The following is a 24,520-nucleotide window of genomic DNA, read 5'->3' as shown; positions in this document are numbered from 1 at the left end:
TGTATATAAAGGCCTGACCAGGGGCCTTTAAAGGGCTCCTAAAGTGTTCCTTCTAGTCCTGCAAAATGTGTGTGGCCCAATGATGGTTGCTAAAAATCCCCCACCCTGGATTTGCTCCCCCCTCAAGTGAATGTCTCTGACTTGGCTCTGCAGAGAAGCTGCTGGATATCCCACACCATTTTTCATTGCACTCCTCCCCTCCCCCCCAGCCAACACCACTAACCAACCCCTCCCCCACACACCCCAATTGGCGACCTGCTTGTCAATGTTTGTTGAGTACTGGCAACTCACCAATCAGATTGAAATGATTCCTGTCTGAAGGAAGATTCACTTTCCTCTCTGCTGGTCTCCTTGCTATCTAAGCAGAGCATCTAAATTTTACCCATTTCCTATAGCCGGTAACATTGTGCAGCGAGAGGGATGATGTTATCAACTGACATTTTTAATCATTTCCTTTCCCTCTCAGGAATGGTCTCAGATCTCTCTGTTTCTCCCTTGAACTCTAGTCCAACCAGTCCTCATCCACACTGCCCTTCTCTGCCTGGCTGAGTTTGTTCTCACTCTGAACAACTCCTCCTTCAACTCCACTTGCTTCCTCCAAATAAAAAGCATTGCTTTGGGAACCCGCATGAGTCTTAGATATGCCTACCTTTTTGTGAGATATGTGGAACATTCATTATTCCAGCCCTATTCAGGCCCCCTCCCGAAACTCTTTATCCGGTACCTTGATGACTATTTTGGTGCCATCTCCTGCTCTCACCATGAACTGGAAAATTTCATTATTTTGTTTCCAATTTCCACCCTGGCCCAACTCTGACAGTTCTCTACCTCGACTTCTCTGTCTTCACTTTTGGAGACAGGCTATCTGCTAATGTTCACTACAGAGCCACAGAGACTTTCACAGCCACCTCAATTATATTTCCTCACATCTCGCTTCCTATAAGAGCTCAATTCTATTCTCCCAGTTTCTCCATCTCTGTTGCATCTGCTCTGATGATGCAATCTTTCTCCTCAACTGAGGATCCCCCCTCACTACAGTTGACAGCTCCTTGACCGTGTCCAATCCATTTCACACACCTCCTCTTTCACCCCTTCCCCTCCCTTCTAGAACGATGATAAGGTTCCCCTTGTCCTCCCCTTCCACCCCACCAGCCTCTATATTCGATGGATTATCCTCCACCACTTCCGCCAATTCTAGCTTCATGCTACTACCTAATATAGCTTCCCTTCCCCTCCCCTTTCATTCTGAAGGGAATGTTCCCTCTGTGACACCCTAATCCACTCCTCAGTCACGCCTAAAACACTCTCCCTCCCCTATGGCACCTTTCCATTTAAGCACATGAGATGAAACACCTGCCCTTTTACCTCCTCCCTTACCACCGTCCAAGGCCCCAGACACTCCTTCCAAATGAAACAGCGTATCCACAGTATTTTGCTTTTATTATTGCATTGCTCAGTGTTGCACAATGGAGCACAAACCAATTGAGATAGCTTAAAAGATACTAGGGTTTGTGTAATAAACTTGGTGCACCGGACAGGTTTCTTTGTTAGAAACAGTTAACTTTATTTACAGGGCTCTTGAAGAAGCTAGATGTATGATACATTGAGGAAATTGGCTCAATGCATAGGCAGCTCGATTTTGCGTCAGTGGCTGTATGTTAGCTAGGAACAATACAGCATCAAAGCTTACGGTAATTTGCTCACATTATAAATAGATTTGCCACTTGCATCTTTCATAACCTCAGAACGTCTGAAAACCCTTCACAGCCAACAAAGTACTTTTGAAGTGTAGCCACTGTTGTAATTTTAGGAACGTGGCAACCAAATCCGCACACAGGCGGGTCCAGCAGGCATCACTGAGAGAAAGAACCAACTAACCTGTTTTGTAGGTGAAATTGGTTGAGGGATAAATGTTGGCCAGTATAGCTTCTCTGCTTCAAGTAGGATCTTTTACATCCATCTGAGAGGACAGATGAGGCCTTGGTTTAATGTCCTATCCAAAAAACTGTTAATCAGTGGATGTTCTTACTTATAAGTTTATATGTTGTTTCACAAGTTTGTAGGTTTGAGGAATTAAACACACCATGATAATAATGTCCCTTATGCTTAAGAATGCAACCTCAGCAATACGAGTTCACCAAATAATTCACTTTTACCGGTTTCCAGCTCACTGGGGGAATCAATGGGTGATCAATTCTCATTGAATTCTGAGATATCTCTGCTAATACTCTAGCTGTGTGAGAATCTGCATGTTTCTAAATTATCTAATCCACATTTATCATTCAACACTGATTTGTCTGTCCTGGCCTACTCCCTTGCTTGGTTATTTTCCATTTCCCTTCCAGACTGTTTCTAACAAAGAGTTTCTTTGTAATTTTTTACCAGCTAAAGAGAATCTCTGATGAATACAACATTTCATTCCCACTGAGTAAACTAAACATTAAAACTCAGTTAACAGGCAAAAGTTAAAATGTAATATTACTAAAAGGAGAATTAATGCTTTTCTTAAAAGACTCTGACAGTGAACACTACTGTTAGGTCAATCTACTCTAGGCCATATATCCAGATCTTGGAGAGGATTTGAATTTGTGGCCTTCTAACTCAGTAAGGCAAGGTATTTCCAATGGGCTAAGGCCAGCATCTAATTCCAGAAAGCTTGCTATATGTACATGTGTTCTCATTTAAATTTTCTTTGTGAGACTTGCGTTTATATAGCACTTTTCACGGCCACTGGGTGTGTCAAAATGCTTCATGGCCAATGCTTCATGTTTTATGTAGGAAATGTGGCAACCAATTTGTACACAGCAATGTGATAATGACCAGATAATCTGTTTTTCTTTTCCGAGTTATCTCTTTAATGGCCAGTGAAAAGATTGATTACATCCACAGAACGATATCACGCACCCTTTATCAAAAGTCACCTGGGTTTTAAAAAGAGCTATTTGTTTCCTCCAGCAGGAGCTCACGTGAGAGAGTCAAGTTTCACAGCGCTTCAGGATGGTAGACTGGAATTGGTGGCTCACCCTGCGTGATCCAAGAGACATCTGGATGAAACACCCTACATTAATTCTGAATGAAATTGCCTTCTACGTTGTGGCTCTCTTGAGTCTGAAGCACGCAGTCCGAAATGGAGGAAGGTAAACAAAAAATGTATGATTTTTCTATAGGAGGCTTTATCTGTGACTGAATTAATTCTAGAAGTAACAGCAACCACATCCCTGTAAAGCTACAAATATAACTTATCAAAAAAGGATGTATTTTCCATCCCCTATCTACAGGCTCATGATTTATAGCAGGTATTGAAAAGGTCATGATGATTACTAGAGTTAGGCTTTGGGTTCTATAAGAGCAGATACCATGTTATTAAAATTTCACTCTATTCCCAGTTAAAACACTAAGCAATGGATCACTTCTCTGGTGTCAGACAGTTCACTTTCTGACTCAATTGTTCTTAGTTGGTTAGCAAAGAATTCACAGGACAGTGTGGCACGACTTAACCTCTTGTTTTCCCCTTGCCTCTGACAGATGACTCATTCTTTAAGTTGGTTTCTAATTGTGCCCCTTCCCCCCTAGAGCTCTGATTTGCTGAGGTTTGGTCCTATTGGCATCGTTTCTGCCCCTTGACCTCACTCATGTTCATCAGTATACATGGGCGAGTGCGTGTCAAGCAGGTTATTTGACTGTGGGGGTGAGGTAGGGGATGGGCGATTGGCAGCGGGGAGAGGGATATCAGATTGCAGCTGAGCTCAATCCTATTCCTACCCGCATCCACAAATCCTGCAGGGGTCACTCATAGTTTTTAGAAGTGAACATCACCATTGATATCTCCCCAACCAAACGAGGGGAATCTGAGGTCAATTGTGTAGCGTCCCTACCCAACAGAGGTTGGGTAATCCTGTACAGACCAGGATACAAACCTGAAAACTCCTTCCTGTGTATCTCATTAAAGACAATGGTACAGTCAATGCTTTTACTCATTAAGCTATGAGGGGAACACAGTATATTTTCACCATATATTGCAAGCTCACTGACCCCACACAGCCAGTTGGGAGCTGTCTTCAAAATTGGTTGGCTGAAGGACTAGAACACAGGCAGCACCAATTCTCTGACCAACACTGTCAGAAAGGAACACACAATCGGTGAATTTACCCATTATATGCTTCAATTTCTATGTTCAACCTCTTGTACCTTTTTGATAAGGTATCAGTTTTGGCTCCATGGGTAGTGTTGGGATGTCCTGAGACAGTGAAAGGCACTATATAAATGAAAATTTATCCTTTTTATCTGAATAAGTAATTGAGAAAATAGTTAAAAAAGCATATGGGATCCTGGACTTTATAAATAGAGGCACAAAGTACAAAAGCAAGGAAGCTATGGTGAACCTTTATAAAACACTGGTTTGGCATCAACTGGAGTATTGTGTCCATATCTGGGCACCACACTTTAGGATGGATGCAAAGACTTCAGAGAGGGTACAGCAAAATAGTACGAGAATGTTTCCATGGATGAGAGATTTTGATTATGTAGATAGATTGGAGAAGCTGGGGCTGGTCTCCTTTCAGCAAAGAAGATTGAGAGGAGATTTGATAGAAATATTCAAAATTATGAGCGGCATAGATGGTGTAGATAGGTAGCAACCATTACCATTTACAGAAGGGTTGATAACCAGAAGAAAGCAGTTTAAGGGGATTGGCAAAAGAACCAAAGGCAACATAAAGAAACCTTTTTTACGCAGTGACTGGTTAGGATCTGGAATGCACTGACTGAGATTATAGTGAAGGTGGCTTTCAAAAGAATTGGATAAGCACCTGGAGATAAAAATTTGCAGGTCTACAGTAAAAGGGTCAGGGAGTGGGTTAAGATGAATCTGGCATGGACTCGATGGGTTGAATGGCCTCCTTCTGCACTGTAACCATCCTATGATTCTATGAGAGGTGGAGAGGTTTAGGGAAGGAACTCCATTGCTTAGGGCCCAGGCAGCTGAAGACATGGATGCTAATGGTGGATTTATTAAAATCTAGGATGGTCAAGAGGCCAGCTTCATAGGAGATCTCAAAATGTTGTAGGGTTGGAGGAGATAACAGAGGATAGGGAGAGGAAGGGCCATGAAGGGAATTTAAAACAAGGATGAGAGTTTTAAAATCTAGACGTTGTTTAACCTGGGAGCAGAGGTAGGTCAGCAAGCACAGGGGAGATGGATGAACAGAACTTGGCATGACATAGGCAGAAGCATTTTAAATGATCTCAAGTTTATAGAGGTTAGAATGTGGGAGGCCATTCAGGAATGCACTGGAATCTCCAAGCCTAGAGGTAGGAAAGGCATGGACGAGGGTTTCAGCAGCACTAGCTAAGGCAGGCATGGAGTCAGACAATGATACAGTGGTGGAAATGGGCAGTCTTAGTAATGACGCTGGTATATGCTTGTGAGCTCACCTCAAGGTTAAATATGACGCCGAGGTTGTGATCAGTCTGATTTGGTCTCAGACAGTTGTCAGGAAGAGAGATGGAGTCAGTGGCTCAGGAGCTGAGTTTGGAGCAGGAACCAAAGTCAATGGCTTTGGTCTGCTTAATATTTAGTTGGATGAGGTTTCTGCTGACCCAGTACTGGATGTTGAATAAGCAGTCTGACAATTTAGAGCAGTGGAGGGATTGAGAGAGATGGTGGTCAGGTAGAGTTGGGTATTGTTGGTGTACATGTGCATGGAAAGTGCAACCATTACAGGCTATGCTCTGGAAAGATAAGAATGGAACCTAGTGAGAGGGTCTCACCCAGCTGGATGACAGTGGAGAGGTATTGGAGAAGGATAGTGTGATTAAACCTGTGAAAAGCTGCAGAAAGGTCAGGATGAGGAGGGAGAGTCACAGTCACAGACCAGGTCATCTGCGACTTTGATAAGAGCTGTTTAGTTAATGTGGGAGGGAAGGAAATCTGATTGGAGAGATACTGTAGTGATGACCTCTTACTATCCGTGTAACTTCAGCATTGTGTTTAAACATCATTAGCATCATTTCATTTCATTGAAAAAGGTCTATATGACAATAATAGATGGCAGCAAGTCAGTTGAAAGCTGTAATTATCAAGGTTCATGATGCCATCTTGACCCATACAAAATGACAGGTGTATTACTCATTCCCAATCACCCACAACTTTAATAATAAAGGAAGCAGCCTCCTCACTAAATTGTATTTAGAACCTGTGGATTATTTTCCTAGCTTCCATAAGCTGGTTTCCAAACAATGTCAAAATTATACAAGAATTACTTACAACTGGACCCTTGGTCTTTTATTTCCCATAGTTACCCTTTTAAAATGTCGATTATTAACTATTATTGTTCAGGCTGTTCACAAGCGCCAGTTTTGGTTCAGTTGGTAGCACTTTCACCTTTGAGTCACATGGTTCTGGGTTCAAGTCTGATTCAGAGTTTGAGCACAACATTCAAGGCTGACACTCCCTCAGTCAGAGGTGCTGTCTTTCAGCACCCGAGGGTGGCCATTGGGAATGGTGAAGGCAGCGCCCAGTGCCCGGTAAATCTGGGAAGTCTCCCTTGCTGAGTTTACGTCACTTACGTTGAGTCATGAAACAGAACTGTCTAAATTCCTGCTACTGGGAGCAGAGCACTTAACGGGAGAACAGGATTCCGGTTGTTGGGGTTTTAATGAGATACAAAAGATGTACATCAGCGGGAAAGTCAACCCACCATTAGCCCCCCTTGAAGGTCGGGAGGACAAGATTCCGACATAATTTCCCGACATTGGGAAACCATTCTTTGAATCTTGCCATATCTTTCACCCCCACCCACCATGATTCCTGCCACTGGCTGGGGGAGGGGGTGTGGGGGGACAGGACAACTCTGCCCACAATCTCTATCTTGCATACAACATTTTACCGATTTCACACTGTTCAGACTAAATGGCACTGATTTGTGAAGCACAGATGAAGCCCTTGTTGAGATCTAAATTACTGGAAACTGAATTCAGCCCAGGGAAGATAACGGTTCAAGGACTTAGTGCATGCTGTGCAGGCCAAAAGATGGAAAAGGCTGCTGGAATGGAAAAATGCCACTGTTGTTTAAAGCCCATTGACTGAGTTTAACTGGGAAAAGAAACACCTGATCCAAATGGCTCCTGTGCATTTAATGAGTGCAATCAGCACTTAAGATTAACATTACCATCAGGGGAACCTTAATCACTTACACTTTAAAACTTTAGCTCTAGCACATTGTACGTTGTTTGTAGTCTTTAAAGGCAATTTGCCGGGTCTTCATAGAACTAACAGAATTGGTGTGTTGTTGTGCTGCTGAAGGTTAGTTAGATAATGCTCAATGTGCCACAGTGTGGGCGCAGGTGCAAATTCAATTCTCTGCTCATTTCCTGATCTGATTTGGATTAGACAGATAGGTGTTGAGCAGAGAATTTGAATCTCCCGATGAGGCAAGGGAAGATGGAACTGGAGAGGAAAATTGTCCTTGGTGAGCTTTGAATCAGCCAGCAACAGAGGACATTTGCTCTGTGATCTCTCACTTTTCTGAGTAGAAGCTTTAAAATAAAGGAACAATAGTGTTTTTCCATTGATTTGGAACTCACACTCTGCTGCAGTGCACAATCTGTCATAAGTGAAGCCCGAGACTGATATTCATCAAGAACTGAACAAATCACATTGTCCCACACTGAACTGGGGTCATTTATAACCCACTGATACTTTAACAATATCAACTGGATGCAACACTTTCCTGTGTCCTGTCATGAAAGTATAATAATTTTCATAATATTATTGTGATTTATTGTAATGGTAGGTTAATAGTGGGGCTTGGATTAGTTTCTCTGTGTGGATGCGTGCATGTGGTGGATTTAATTGAATTGGAGGCAGCTGGTCTGAAGCTTTTGAGTTATCAAAAGGGAAGCTAGGTTTGAAATGCTAAATACCTAAATGTGGCTGAAGTTTTAGAATTTGAGGTGTGAGGAACATTTGCATTTTTAGATAAATTAGGTTAGTTTGAATTTCAAAGAGATGGTAAGATGTTATACCTAGCCGTTAGAAGCTAAGCCCACCAGCGTGTTTAATTTTCCCAAAGGTTGCTGATAATATGAGTACTATGAAATATTTATATTATGAGAAAAGTAAAGTTGCAATGACATATTGGAACAATGGAATTTACATTAAAAAGGGAGAAACATGTATAAAGGAGATGAGGTTGTATGTAAGGGAGAAAGCATTCTAAGATCTAACAAGTGATGAAAAACCTCCAACCTTTATGCATCAAGTTGTTGTCTACAGGAACCAAAGCTAAGAAAACTCACTGTGAATATCACTGTTAAGGGTATTGTGTGCTTTGCCTGGGTCTGTTGCAATTTATTTGTTTTTACTGTTGCTTAAATGGAGGTGTAACTGGGAGTCAGATTAATTAGAGGAGTTAGGAGCTATTATAGTGGTAATTTGTAGACCTATGTATGTGCTTAAAACCTTTTCTTCTATTAATAAATGTTTAATTTATTTTTGTAAAAAGACCTCTAAGACTCGGTGGATTTATTGCTACTGAATTGAAGGCATGTATCTCGAAATAAAATACAAATTGCAAAATAGTTGTGGCAGCGGTTTCAAGTTTCCTTCTGGGATTTGAGCAGCTCAGCATTTACCATCTACTGTGCCATAACAGTCCAGATGACAGTATTATTTCTGCCCATGACCTCTGTAGAAATTCTTGCAAAGCAGATGAATTGACATCCCCTTTTACAATCTGTGCAGTTTTGGTATCCAATTCCATGGAGAATTGGGTGGAGTGCAAAACAAGCCATAGGGCGGAATTTTCCATTCTGGGATGAAGTCTCGTGGTGGGGGCGGGATTAGGGAATGTTTCCTGCTGCAGAGGCCAATGGGAATTTGTGCCATATCGTGTGATGCTAGCCTAATTATTTATGTAGTTGGGGCAGGTTTCCCAATGTTTTGCGCAGCAGGGCAGGCGCGCACCCTGCTGTCATTTCTGGGCGTCATATTTATAAGACACCTGGACAGTAACCTACTCAACGTTCAATGAGGAGGTGGCGCGCAGAGCACAGGGAGGTTGGCCCCCAGATACAGAGATGCCTCCCTGGGAGTCCTGCTGAATGCAGTGGAGGCCAGGAAGACTGTTCTATATCCCAAGGATGGAACGAGGAGGCTAAACTGTGTGACCAGCCCTGCATGGGGAGAAGCCTTCAAGGTGGTCAGTGTCCACGGCCCCCACCAGAAGACTGCCCTGCAATGCCGGAAACCTGGTAAGTGAACCCTCAACTGCTCACACTCACTTCACTGAATGGTGGTGGGAACATGGGCCTCAGTGGCAACATGATAAAGTGATGCCTCATAGCCCCACTGCAGTCCATCTAGTCTGCAGGTGGAGAGACCACAGTGGGCCCCTGACCCTTCCACACAGAGAGCTCTGAAACTGTCTGGGGGGCATGGGGGTAGAAGGGGCTTAGACATTCAGGGCACCTGCAAGCACCACTAATGACATGCCGCTGTGAGCCTTATCCTTATACCTGCATGGGCTTATCGCTCTGGAGGGGGCTGCCCCAGAACTTTAGTGGATAAGCTGCAGTGCAGCAATCACATGACACTCAATCCAGTGGGTTATTTGTAAGACTGGAAGCATGAGAAAGATACCTGAAACCCAATTCCTCTCAGCCCCATCTTCTCTCTTTGCACAGGAAAAGTGACAGCACAACAGGAGAGAGAGAGATAGAGAGAGAGAGGGAAAATGGGAGGGGGCCCGCCTGACCTGAAGAACTTAACCAACATTAAGGAGTGGGCAGCCCAGCTGGCAGGGCAGGAACCGGACTGAGCTGGTGCAGATGGAGAGGTTGGCAGGCAGCCTCCATCTAGTAAAGATCCACGCATGTCACATAAAAACCTAAGGGGTTACATGTTCCTCCATGTTGAAGGCAGCTCATTCAGTTGCTCTGTCCTCTCTCACTTACAGGTGCCAGCAGGAAGAGGGCAAGGCAAGAAGATGAAATCCTGTCCAGCAGTCACACAAGTCCACAGAGGACAGTGGACATGGGGGAGGAGGAAGGAAGAAAGTTCACCTGTAGACAATCACAGCAGTCACCTGCGCCCTCCACCAGCGCAGAGACAAACACCTCGGTGGGTACTGAGCGTAGTAGGTAGGCTCTCACATTCTGGTGTAACCACATGGACACGTGTCCATAGCAGGAGATGGCAGGGTCAGTCAAGCTCACCAGCACTCGGAGGACTGCTGGGGAAGAGGCTCCTGCGATGTCCGAGTCGGATGATGAGCCTCTGAGATTGGCCGTGCACAAGATGCTAATAAGGTAGCAAGAGGCAGGGGAAGCATCAGACAAAGGTGGCAGAGGCCCTCAACAGAATGGCACATGAGGCAGAGATGTCCGCTTGTCTGCTCTCTGATGAAGTGGTTCCAACCTGTGCACACATGGAAGTCTTCATGGAGAGAGTGGTAGACGCCATGGAGAACCTGGACCAGCAGATTCTGTTGGAGATGCGCACAGGCCTGCACTCCATCACAGTAGCCATGGGTGAGATCTTGCTGTGGCTACGCGAGAAGGGGATGGGGAACCTTTACCTCGCTCCAGGTGCCCCTTCCCCTCAAGGAGTCAGGCAGGGCCCTCAGGCACCCAAAGGATGGAAGAGCAGCTGTTGGACACCCCTGGGACCTCCACTGAGAACTCTCTGAAGGTGTCCGGCCACTTGGAATACCCCTTGCCTGTGACCCCTTCAGCCTCAACCTCCATGAACACAGAGGGAGCAGCTGCCCCAAAGCAGGACAGCCAAAGTGAGCCGGGGCCCTCCAGGCCTCGGGTCTCCAGAGGACGTCCACCAAAGGTAAACAGCGTAAACAGGTCAGCAGGCAGCCTCCACCTCTGCTGCGGATGTCGGGGGAGCACCTAGAAGAAGTGGTAGGGAATGAAAAATTAAGAAGTTATGGGCCAGGATCTTTAGGTCGGTGAGCAGTGGGTTGGGGGGGCGGGGGGGGGGCCCACTCACCGACGCGTTAAATGATGCGGGCTGACGCCGGGTGGAATTCCCAATGTCACCCCGTGTCATCTCAATTGTCAGGTCGGCGGGGGGGGGGTTGCCGAATCAGCTGTGTGCCTGCTCATGGAATAGCCCCCCTGCCTGCACAAGGAGCGCATAGCGCTTCCTGGCGGACGTCACGCTGGGCAGGCCTTAATTGGCCCACCCACATAAAATGGCAGAGCACCTCCGATTGGGGGCGCCGATTAAAGGTGAGCCTGCTCCTGCACTTCCCCCCCAACAGGGGGAAAATTCTTCCCATGATTTCACATGCAGTTGCATGGGCACACTATAATTGTTAATGTTCTTCCACTTTTGTAAATAGACTACACTTGTACTTTAATGAGGTCTGATGTGGTTTATTTGCAAAATAGTCCTTAAGCCTGTGCACCCTAGCACAAAGGAAGATGGCTGTGGTTGTTGGAGATCAGTCATCTCAGCTCCAGGACATCATTGCTGGAGTTCCTCAGGGTAGTGTCCTTGGCCAAACCATCTTGAGCTGCTTCATCAATGACCTTCCTTTCATCATAAGACCAGAAGTGGGGATGTTCATTGGGTATTGTGTATTGAGAAAGGAATAATTGGCAATCTAGCTGTGTGAGGCCCCTTAGGGATGAGTGACCATAATATGATAGAATGATGGAGAGTGAAATAGTTGATTCTGAGACTAGGGTCCTGAATCTTAATAAAGGAAACTACGATGGTATGAGGCGTGAGTTGGCTATAATAGATTGGGAAACCTTACTGAAAGGGATGACGGTGGATAGGCAATGGCAAGCATTCAAAGAGTGCATTGGTGAACTGCAACAATTGTTTATTCCTGCCTGGTGCAAAAGTAAAATAGGAAAGCTGGCCAAACCATGGCTTACAATGGAAATTAGAGATAGTATTAGATCCAAGGAAAAGGCATACAAATTGGCCAGAAAAAGACAACAGACCTGAGGATTGGGAGTAGTTTAGAATTCAGCAAAGGAGGACCAAGGGATTGATTAAGAAAGGGAAAATAGAGTACAAGAGTAAGCTTGTGGGGAACATAAAAACTGACTGTAGAAGTTCCTATAGGTATGTGAAGAGAAAAAGATTGGTGAAGACAAATGTAGGTCTCTTACAGTCAGAAACAAGGGAATTAATAATGGGGAACAAAGAAATGGCTGACCAACTAAATACATACTTTTGTTCTGTCTTCACAAAGGAGGACACTAATAACAGAAATGTTGGGGAACATAGGGTTCAATGAGAGGGAGAATCTGAAAGAAATTGATAGTAGTAGGGAAATGGTGTTGGGTAAATTGATGGGATTGAAACCCGATAAACCACAGGGCCTGATAATCTACATCCCAGAGTACTTAAGGAAGTAGCCCTGGAAATAGTGGATGCATTGGTGGTCATCTTCCAAGATCCTATAGACTCTGGAACAGTTCCTACAGATTGGAAGGTAGCTAATGTAACCCCACTATTTAAAAGGGGAGGTAAGAGAAAACAAGGAATCATAGCCCAGTCAGCCTGACATCGGTAGTGGGGAAAATTCTAGAGTCCATTATAAAAGATTTAATAGCTGAGCAATTGGAAAATAGTGGCAGTATCAGATAGAGTCAACATGGATTTATGAAAGGGAAATCATGCTTGACAAATCTACTGGAATTTTTCGAGAATGTAACTAGTAGAGATGATGAAGGGGAGCTAGTGGATGTGGTTTATTTGGACTTTCAAACGGCTTTTGACAAAGTCCCACGTAAGAGATTAGCGTGTAAAATTAAAGTGCATTGGATTGGGGGTAGTGTATTGAAATGGATAGAAAACTGGTTGGCAGACAGGAAACAAAGAGTGGGAGTAATCGGGTCTTTTTCCAATAGGCAGGCAGTGACTAGTGGGGTACTGAAGGAATTGGTCCTGGGACCCTGGCTATTCTCAATATACATTAATGATTTAGATGAGGGAACTAAATGTAACATCTTCAAATTTGCAGATGACACAAAGCTGGGTGGGAGGGTGAGCTGCGAGGAGGATGCAGAGATGCTTCAGTGTGATTTGGACAGTCTGAATGTGTGGGCAAATGCATGGCAGAGGCAGTATACTGTGGCTAAATGTGAGGTTTTCCACTTCAGTAGCAAAAACAGGAAGGCAGACTATTATCTGAATGGCTATAAATTGAGAGAGGGAAATATACAATGAGACCTGGGTATCCTCGTACACTAGTCGCTGAAGGTAAGCATGCAGGTGCAGCAGGTGGTAAAGAAGGCAAATGGTATGTTGGCTTTCATAGCGAGAGGTTTCGAGTACAGGAGCAGGGATGTCTTGCTGCAATTACACAGGGCCTTGGTGAGACCACACTTGGAATATTGTGTGCAGTTTTGGTCTCCTTATCTGAGGAAGAATGTTCTTGCTATAGAGGGAATGCAGTGAAGGTTTACCAGACTGATTTTTGGGATGGTGGGACTGACATATGAGGAGAGATTGAGTTGGTTAGGATTATATTCACTGGAGTTTAGAAGAATGAGAGGAGATCTCATAGAAGCCTATAAAATTCTAACAGGACCAGACAGGGCAGATGCAGGAAAGATGTTCCTGATGTTGGGGGAGTCCAGAACCAAGGGTCACAGTCTGAGGGAATGGGGTAGACCATTTAGGACTGAGATGAGGAGAAATTTCTTCACCCAGAGAGTGGTGAGCCTGTGGAATTTGCTACCACAGAAAGTAGTTGAGGCCAAAACATTATATTTTTTCAAGAAGGAGTTAGATGTAGCTCTTCGGGCAAAGGGCATCAAGGGAAACGGGCAGAAAGCGGGAGCAGGCTATTGAGTTGGATGATCAGCCATGATCATAATGAATGGTGGAGCAGGTTCGAAGGGCCGAATGGCCTACTCCTGCTCCTATTTTCTATGTTTCTCTGATTGCACAATGTTCAGCACCATTCACAGCTCCTCAGATACTGAAGCAGTCCATGTCCAAATGTAGCAAGACCTGGACAATATCCAGGCTTGGGCTGGCAAGTGGCAAGTAACATTCGTGCCACACAAGTGCCAGGCAATGACCATCTCCAACAAGAGAGAATCTAACTGTTGTAGGGTGGCCGAGTTGTGCTATTCATGACAGAGTGATTTGCAGACACTTCTTGGGTGGAAACATTAAGTTTATTTACAATATACTCAGCAGCGACTACAGGTGTGCTTTTAACTCGAACTCTATCTTTATACCAACTGCTGAGGTAGCCCACACTACTCTCCTATTGGTTACTACAGATCATGTGATCTTGCCTAGCACATCTTATTCTTAAAGGTATATTACACACAAAATGAAACCATAGTTACTACATTCCTCCCCCTTTAACTCTACATATTATATTTACAACTACATATTTTTAAAGACCACATAATATTTACTCTGGGTAAGGAATTTACAAGTTCAGCCTTTCAGGTGGTTTCCTGATACATGTGGAATGCCGCAGTTCCACAACTTCAGATTCTTTGTCAGGAAACCCCTTTTCTGGAGTTGCGTGAACATCAGGTGCTTCAGTGGGCACTTGCAGTTCTTTATCCTCAACTCTTACAGGAACGTCAGACATGTCAGTCCTGTGTTGAGTATCCTTAACAGGAAATGCAGACCCGGTCATGATCACTGATGGAACGATATCTTGGTGATTTGTCTCTTTCTTCCTTAGATGGTCCACATGTTTACCGATGATCTGGCCTTCCACCTCCACGTGGTAAGATAGAGGTCCAGTCACCACATGTCAAGAAGATATAATAATGTTATTGGATATTATTTTAAAATAGGGTTTAGTGGTGTCTGTGTCTATGTATGTGCGTGTGTCTTAATTGGATTAAAGCCAGCTGGTCTAGAGGCTTTGATGTATAGAACAGAAGTAGGTTTGAAATGGTAATTAGGTAAACGTAGAGAAGCTACAAGGTGAAGTGAAAAGGTGGCAATTTGCTTTTTTAAATAAACCATTCAGAAGTATGGGTGAAATATTACACCTAGCTAGAAGAAGCCAAACAATGTGTTTATTTTCCCAAAGCATACTAATAAAATTGGTGCTTTGAAGGGGGTTTTATTGTTAGAAAAGGTTAAAAAAACCCAGTGAGAATTTGCATCCAAAGAGGAAAATATGTATAAAGGAAGAAAAGGCTGTTGGTAAAAGAGGAGGGATTCTAAGATCTAAAATCTCCGGCCTGTAAGTTTCAAGCCACTATCTGCAAGGACCCAGAGCTGAAAGAAACTCATTTTGAACTCGACTGTCCAGAGTGTGCTTTGACAGGGGCCTGTTTAAGTCTATGAGTTTTACTGTTGCCTTAACGGAGATGTAACTGAGAGTCAGATTAATTAGGGGATTCTTTTTAAGAAGTTATTATCGTAGTAATTTGTAGACATATGTATGTGCTTACAATCTTTTAATTAATAAATGTTTAATTTAGTTTTATAAAAACCTCTTGAGCCTGGTGGTCTCATTATAACTGACTTCAAAGCCTGTATCTCGAAATTACAAATTGCAAATGGTGGCTATGACAGTTGTTTCAAGTTTCCCTCTGGGATTTGAACAACTCAGCATTTACCATTGGCTGAGTCATAATACTGCACTTAATTCACCCGGTAACCACTTAGGTCCTTCCCCAATGTTCTTCAGGTGTACCGGCTCTCCCACGGTAAATTTCCTCTCACAACTATGCCAGTTGTTTCTAATTTTCTGGCTTACCTGACTCCCTTCCACCTTTTCCTCTAAATTTGGCATTATTAAGCTCAATCTCGTCCTGAGATGCCGTTTCAACAATAACTGCGCAGGTGTGGCACCTACTGTTGTGTGAGGGGTAGTCCTGTAATGAAAAATGAAGTGTGCTAGCTTGATTGCCAAGGAGTCACCACTTAGCTTTCTCATGCCTGCCTTGAACATTTGAACTGCCCTTTTGGCCAGTCCTTTTGAGAAAGGGTGCATTTTTCACATGAGTGATACCGTTGAGGCTGATAAACCGTTGAAATTCAGCATTTGTGAAAGCCACGCTGTTATTGGAAACGGCTACTTCTGGTAGTCCATGAATGGCAAAACTCTGACGTAGTTTCTCAATTGTAGCGGCCGACATTGGTGACTTCACCTCATATATGTCCAACCATTTTGAATGGGCATCAGCAATGATCATTGTTACCATTGTTCCCCATGATTAATGAAACATTGTTCCCAGGAAAGGTCCAACGTAGTCAATGTGTAACCGCATCCAGGGTCTACCTGGCCACTCCCATGGGTGTAACGGGGCTGTCACTGGCAACTTTTGCTGACATAGCATGCAGTGCTTTACTAAGCTCTCTATTTTGTCATCCATCCCAGGCCACCATAGATAACTGCGTGCTATGGTCTTCATTAGGGAAATTCCTGGATGGGCCCTGTGTAGTTCAATTCAAAGTGGCTCCTTACCCTTTGGAGGAGCAATCACTCGTGCTCCCCACAATAAGATGCCATCCTGGCTGGTTATTTCCTGTCTTCTGTTGAAGTACAGTTTCATTTCATCGGATATGGGTTCCTGTGACTATCCATGTAGCACTTGTCCTGTCTCTGATCTGTCAAGCACATGCCAGCGAGGAATCTAAGAAATTTAACGGTAAAACAAGTTCCTGTGGAACTGGGACGCGCCCATCATTTTCCTGTAAAGGCAAACGACTTAGGGCATCGGCATTTGCGATTTGATTGCCAGGTCTATGTACGAAAATGTATTAACCAGAATGCTGCCAGATTTAAAGCCCGTTGTTGTATTCTTGCTGAGACCATGGGTGCTATAGCCTTGTTCTAGCAATGGTTTGTGATCTGCAACGATTGTAAAACGGCGGCCATGTATGTACTGGTGAAAATTCTTGACACCAAAGATGATGGACAGGCCTTTCTTTTCTATCTGTGAGTATCCCTTTTCCGCTGCGGTGAGCATTCTTGATACGTAACCTATTGGTCGTTCATGCTGTTGTCCATCCGATGAGAGAGCACTGCTCCCACTCCCTAGGGATATGCGTCATATGTCAGCACCAATTCTTTTGCCTGGTCATAATGCACTAATAGATTGGTTGAGTGCAACAATTGTTTCACCTTTATGAAAGCTTCTTTCTGGGCCGCCTCCCAAGACCAACATTGGTTCTTTTTGAGTGGAGAATGAAGGGGGACCAGCACTGTAGGCAAATTGGGTAAAAGCCGCCCATAATAGTTGATCATTCCTAGGAATGATTTGATCTCGGAGGTGTTCTTTGGCGCAGATGCCTCTCTTATGGCTCTCACTTTCTCCTCAACCAGGTGGAGGCCCTATGAATGTACCTGGTGGCCCAAATAGATTATCTCCCTCACTTGGAATGTGCACTTTTCTTTTTTTAAACGCAGTCCAGCCTGCAAGACACATTTTAAGGCTTCTTCTAAGTTTGCCAAATGCCCTTTTTCAATGAATCCTGTCACCAAACATTGCCTAAGCTGGGGCAGTCCCTGCAGTAAGCTTTTCTTGTTCTCTGAAAGATGGTACAAGCAGGAGAGACACTGAAAGACAATCATATATATTGGTACAACCTTTTGTGGGTACTAATTGTGACAAATTCCCAGGAGGCATTATCCAACTCTAGTTGTTGATAGGCATGACTTATGTCAAGCTTTGTCATTGTACACTTGTACGTTGTCCCTCCTGCCAGCTTGGCATTCAGGTCTTCAATTTTTGGAATGGGGTGCCCATCTAGCTTAGCCACTTTATTAACCGTCAGTTTGTAGTCTCCACAAATTTGGATGCTTTGGTTAGGTTTAAGGGCAGGGGCTATGGATGCTGCCCACAAGGTTACAACTGAACAGGTTGTATAATGCCTAGTTTCTCTAATTTGTTCAGTTCAATGTCGACTTTTTCTCGCAGGGCATATGGTGCCTGTCTCACCTTCATGAAGCGAGGGGTTGCTTCTGGATCTACATGAATCTTGGCCTGTAGGCCCTGGATTTTTCCCAGTTCATCATTGAAAATGGTGGCGTAATTTCTAAGTATCTCTGGTAACCCACTTGCTCTCAACTGGAAAATTTCAGCCCATTCTAACTTAATCTCATTTAAGCAGGAGGCTTGGCCCTTCACCTGCTGCCACCATCAAGGGTAGCTTTGCTGATTGGCTTCCATAATGGACAGTTACTCTGCTTAAGCCTTTTACTTGAATATCTTCACCCGTATATATTTTTAGCTTGGCATCTGTCTCTTCCAAACTTAGTTGATGTTCCCTATTATTCAAATAGCTGAAGGTATGTCCCCCAGTTACTGTAGTGGAAGCTCCCGTGTCCACTTCCATTCTAACAGGTTTGCCATTTACTTTCACGGTGACAAATATTAGTTCTGTCTTTTCAACTTTCAGATTAAACGACGAGTAAATGTCTGAATTTGTTATTTCAGGCTCTTCTACATTGTAGATTTCATTGGGCTTCTTCTTTTGTTTACAAGCCTGCTTGAATCTTTCCTTGCATATGTCCATTTCTATGACAATAGTAGCATTCAATTTCTTTAAAATGCCAATTGCCATAGGACTAATTTTAATAGAGGTGGAAACAATCAGTCTTTGATTTCACTGCCAAGTTATTTTTCTTTATTCTTCGGCTAGCTGCGGCTGTGTTTCCACTTCTCGGCGGAGTCTCGCTTTTTCGCGTCTCTTTCGGCTGAGGTTTCCTGCCTGATGTGGAGGACGGTGCACACCCTGTATTGCTTTTGAATCTCTTACTGTACTTTCCATGGTCAGCGCTATCTCTAGCACCTTCCTGAAATCCAGATTCACATTGGACAATAATCTTTTCTGAATAGTGCCCTCTTTCACACCACATGCTAAATGATCTCTGAGCGTGCCATTCAGAGTTGTACCAAACTCACAATATTCCATTAGCTGCTTCAAATTTGCCACCTAGCATGTAATTGTCTCACCCGGGGCTCTATATTGCAAATTAATAGGGGAGGGGAGGTGATAGTGTTGTGGTATCATTGTTAGGCTAATAATCCAGAAACCAAGGGTAATACTCAGGGATCTGAGTTCAAATCCCGCCATGGCACATGGAATTTGAATTCTATTAAAATCTGGAATTAAAAGTCTGATGACGGCCATGAAACCATTTGCTGATTGTTGTAAAAACTCATCTGGTTCACTGATGCTCTTTAGGGAAGAAAATCTACTGTCCTTACCTGACCCGGTCTACATGTGACTCCAGACCCACAGCAATGTGGTGGACTCTGAAATGCCCTCTGAACAAGATCAACTAGGGATGGGTGATAAATGCTGGCCTGGTCAGCAACGCCCACATTCCATGAATGAATTAAAAAAAAAATTAAATCTGAACCTCTGCATCATGACTGAGGGCTTTGGTTGAAAGTGACCCTACACGAGGTCCACCAATTCTTTGAATCTTGGGCACTGGGTGCTGTCAAACTTCAAATCAAGCTGTAGGTTTTGTTCCCAGAAGTACTCAAGAGGATTGCTCACCTCTTTTCTTCCCCATAATCTCGTTCGCTTGAAAAAAGAGCATGAGGCATTCTATGTATTGAGACCAATAGTCTGTGTCAGTTTCAAAAGAACCAATTCTCCCAATTTGAGGCATTTTAAGAGTGGATAACTTATTCAATAATGGAGCTTGCTACTTATACCCACTGGGTGGGGTACAGTGCCGATTTCTTTTTAACTTGATTTCTTCTGTTCAATCCTGTTTTATCCTCAATGCCAGTTTGTTGTAGAGTGACCAAGTTGTGCTATTAACGATAGAGTCATTCTACAGGAACTTCTTGGGTGGAAACATTAAGCTTATTTACAATATGCCCAGCAGCAACTACGTGTGTGCTTTCAACTTCAACTCTATCTCTACACTGACTGCTGAGGTAGTCTGCGCTACTGTCCTATTGGTTACTACAGATCCTGTGATCTCACCTAACAAGGACTATTCTTCAAGGTACATTACACACGAAATGAAACCATAATTACTACACTAACCATCACCCCTTGACATTCAATGGCATTACAACTGCTGAATCCCCCACTATCAACATCCTGGGGGTTACCCTTGACCAGAAACTGAACTGGACCAGCCATATAAATACTGTGACTACAAGAGCAGGCCAGAGGCTAGGAATCCTGCAGTGAGTAACTCACATCCTGACCCCCCAAAGCCTGTCCACCATCTACAAGGCACAATTCAGGAGTGTTATGGAACACTCTCCACTTGCCTGGATGAGTGCACCTCCCACAACTCTCAAGAAGCTTGAAAACCATCTAGGACAAAACCGACCGCTTGATTGGCCCCACATCCACAAACATTCACACCCTCCACCACCGATGCACATTAGCAACAGTGTGTACCATCTACAAGATGCACTGCAGGAACTCACTAAGGCTCCTTAGACAGCACCTTCCAAACCCACGACCACTACGATCTAGCAGGACAAGGGCACCAGATAGATGGGAACACCACCAGCTGCAAGTTCCCCTCCAAGTCACTCACTATCCTGACTTGGAAATATATCCCCGTTCCTTCACTGTCGCTGGATCAAAATCCTGGACCTCCCTAACAGCACTGTGGGTGTACCTACATCACATGAACTGCAGTGGTTCAAGAAGGCGGCTCACCATCACCTTCTCAAGGGCAATTAGGGATGGGTAATAAATATTGGACCAACCAGCGAAGCCCACATCCTGTGAATAAAAGAAAACCCAACCCCCCCACCCCCCACCACAATCTTCCGGTGGACACCCTAGGCTGGGTGTATGTGCCCTGGAATCATACATGTGCAGGGAGGGAAAGCTATTTGCCAGGTCCTTTGTGAGCGATGTGCCCACTGCCCTTCACACTCTTATCTGGTCCGATGCCCTAGCATTGTCAGTACTACATGCTGGGGTTCCCCTTCATTTGTCCAGTTGTGCTGGCCTGCATTTCCACCCAGCCCCGATGATCCAACTTCCATGCATCATCTTGAGACCTCCACCACAAGGCTCTGCATAGTTGCTTGCAGCCAACCTTCGATGTTCAGCCTAATACCTTTTCCCCTCCCCCTGTCACTCACATTCCCCCCTGCCTATAACCATTGACCACCTCCAGGAATCAAGTTTGACCTCTCCATGGTTACCCCTTCAACCCTCCCCCATTAGCCAATTGCAAAGTAAGTTGTGAAGAGGACATAAGGAGACTAAAGGATATAGGTAGGTTAGGTGGGTGGGCAAAGATCTGGCAAATGGAGTATAATGTGGGAAAATGTGAGATTGTCCATTTTGGCAGGAAGAATAAAAAAGAGGCATCTTATCTAAATGGTGAGAGATTGCAGAGCTCTGAGATGCAGGAGGATCTGGATGTCCTAGTGCATGAATTGCAAAAGGTTAGTATGCAGGTGCAACAAGTAATTGGGGAAATTAATAGGATGTTATCGCTTATTGTGAGGGGAATTGAATACAAGAGCAGGGAGGTTATGCTTCAGTTATATAGGGAATTGGTGAGACCACATCTGGAATACTGTATACAGTATTAGTCTCCTTATTTAAGGAAAGCTGTAAATGCACTAGAAGCAATTCAGAGAACGTTTATCTAGATTAATACCTGGAATGAGCAGGTTTTCTAATGAGGAAAGGCTGGACAGGCCATGCTTGTACCTGCTGGAGTTTAGAAGTGTAAGAGGTGAGTTGATTGAAACATAGAAGATCCTGAGGACACTTGACAGGGTGGATGTGGAGAGGATGTTTTCTCTTGTGGGAGAATCTAGAACTAGGGGGTCACTGTTTCAGAATAAGGGGTCACCTATTTAAGACAGAGATGAAGACATTTTTTTTTCTCTGAGCGTTGTGAGACTTTGGAATTCTCTTCTTCAAAAGGTGGTTGAGGCAGAGTCTTTGAATATCTTTAAGGCAGTGGTAGATAAATTCTTGATAATAAGGGGGTGAAAGGTTACCGGGAGTAGGCAGGTTAAAATCAGATCAATAATGATCTTATTGAATGGTGGAGAGGCTTGAGGGGCCGAATGGCCTACTCCTGCACCTAATTCATATGGTCGTATGTACCCTCTGTCCCATGCAGGTTAATGTGCAAGTCCCCTTCCTTCCCAAGGAGCCCACCCCATCACATTAGATCTGCCCCCCAATTTTCTGCTGACCCTCAGAATCTGCTTCTCATTCTGCATCCCCTCCAACAACCCTCAGCGCCCTTCACCCAACATCACAGGCCCCTCACCCTCACACCCTACCAGCTCCTACACCCCCCCTTTAACTGCCACTGTCGACTCTCGGAGAATGCCTCCCATCTCTCACCATCCCCTGCCACCCCTAACCTCCCAGCACCCCCCACTTGCCCCACCTCTTCATTCCACTGCCCCCCCCGCCCCCAGTTTAATCCCCCGCCACCATCCCCAGCACAGCCTATTGCAGCCCAACAATACCTCATGCAGCCAGCTACCTGCAGCTTGAGCACCCACCTCCTGGAAGCTGCTGCGGTGAGAAGATCCACGTGGTTGATGCTCACTCACCCGCTCGTGCAGGTGGTGTCCCAGGATCTGGTTGCTGGAGGCCCCCATCTTCCATAAGAAACTCTGGAGGTGACCCAGGCCTTCTTCAGCTAAGTCCTGACATCTCCATGCCACGTTGGTCCAGGCGTGTTCTAGACTGATGTGATATCCCACGGGTGGCGCGGGCTATCGGGGAGTGGGGTGAAGGGGGTGGAACGATTCTGGTCAGGGCTTCATCTGCATCCTATTAACAGAATGCAAAACAGTTTCACGCCGTCCTCATGCCAGGATGGGTGGTTGTGCAAGTTCCCAACGTCATTTCACACCAACGGGAAACTGATCTTTCAGCTCCCGCCCAATTGCTCCCCTCCACCCACCACAGGGGGTGGTGGGGTCGTGGGGAGGAACTGGAAAATTCCACCTAGTGATTCACTAGTGTTGCTGCTCAACACCAAAATACACCTCTCCAAGAGCAAGGTTGAATAAACAAGACCACAAGGTGAGAAGAGAGGTCCCACTAGAGTTCCCTCTGAATTGAGAAAAAAACTTGTATTTATACAACTCCTCTCCTGTCCTCATAATGACCTAAAGTGCTTCACAGTTAATAAATTATTGCCAAGTATTAGCTAGAGGGATTTTCAATATGTCTCATTGTTTGAATGTAGAAGCAGAATCAATGGTAACTTTTATGGGATATGGGGAAAGAGCAGGGGAGTGGGACTAATTGACTGACTCTTGTGAAGCAGGACAGGCATGATAGACAGAATGGCCTCATTCTTTGCTGTATAATTGTATAATTTCCTATCTGCTCATCTATTTCATTTTAAAGGAACCCAGGTCACGTCGGCTTGTCATTGAATCTGCAAAACTAACGTGAAATTAACAAAGCACCATTCAGTGGAAAGGTACCCTGGACACCAATGGGAGCAGCAGTCTGCACCCACATGTTGGATATCTGAAAGCAGCATGACCACTGTATACAAGAGTAAGAACCCTTAGGGCAGCAAGCCTGCCTGTGGTACAGAACTGCATCCTTCACAGTCTCAATTTGCATTACATTACATTTCCAATTATACAACGTGCAACGTTCTGTGGCAAACATCAGTTTTGTTCTTCTGAATATTAGGAAAGTTTAGTATCATTATAGAATCTTACAACACAGAAGGAGGCCATTCAGCCCATTTGAAAGAGCGATCCTGTTAGTTCTCCATTCATTTCCCATAACCCTGCAACCACTTTTCTCTTTCATGTATATATCCAATTTTGAAAGTTACTATTGAATCTACTTCAACTATTCTTTTGGACAGAAAGTACCAGATGATAACAACCTGTTGCATAAAAAGAATACTCCTTATCTGCCCTCTGGTGCTTTTGCCAGTTATCTTCAATCTGTGTCCTTTGGTTACTGACCCTCCTGCCACTGTGTTTTATTGACTCAATCAAAACCACTCATAGTTTTGAACACCTCTATTAAATATCCCCCCTACCCTTCTCTGCTCTAAGAAAGTGACGGCTGGTTTTTATAGTGTCCACATAACCCTGTGTTTTTTCTCCTTTTGTGGTATTGATCCAATTCCCCTTTGAAAGTTATTATTGAAACTGCTTCCAATAGCCTTTCAGGTAATGCTTTCCAGATTATAACATCTTACTATGTAAAACAATCCTCCTCATTTCTCTGGTTCCTTTTGATAATTATGTAATACTTTTACAGAAGGCAATGAGAAGAGTTACCAAATCGTCACTATTAAGTATGTTGCCTGAATTTTACCAAAACCCTGGAAGCTTCTTCTTTTGACCACCACCACCACCCCCCCCACCCCCGCCCCCCCAGTTTTCTCACTCTCTTTTCAGAAACAATTCAGCTACCACACATTACGCCACATTTCCCCATTTTACAACAGTGAATGGACTTCAAAAATAATTGTCTCTTTATGGGGTATGTGGAACATTCCTTGTTGCAGTCCTACTCCGGCCCCCTTCCACAACTCTTTCTCCGGTACATCGATGATTACTTCGGTGCCGCTTCATGCTCTCATCGGGACTTGGAAAA

This window comes from Carcharodon carcharias, chromosome 13 (genome assembly GCF_017639515.1).
Source record: "Carcharodon carcharias isolate sCarCar2 chromosome 13, sCarCar2.pri, whole genome shotgun sequence".
NCBI classification, from domain to species: Eukaryota; Metazoa; Chordata; class Chondrichthyes; order Lamniformes; family Lamnidae; genus Carcharodon; species Carcharodon carcharias.
Note: the sequence above shows the minus strand (reverse complement) of the source record.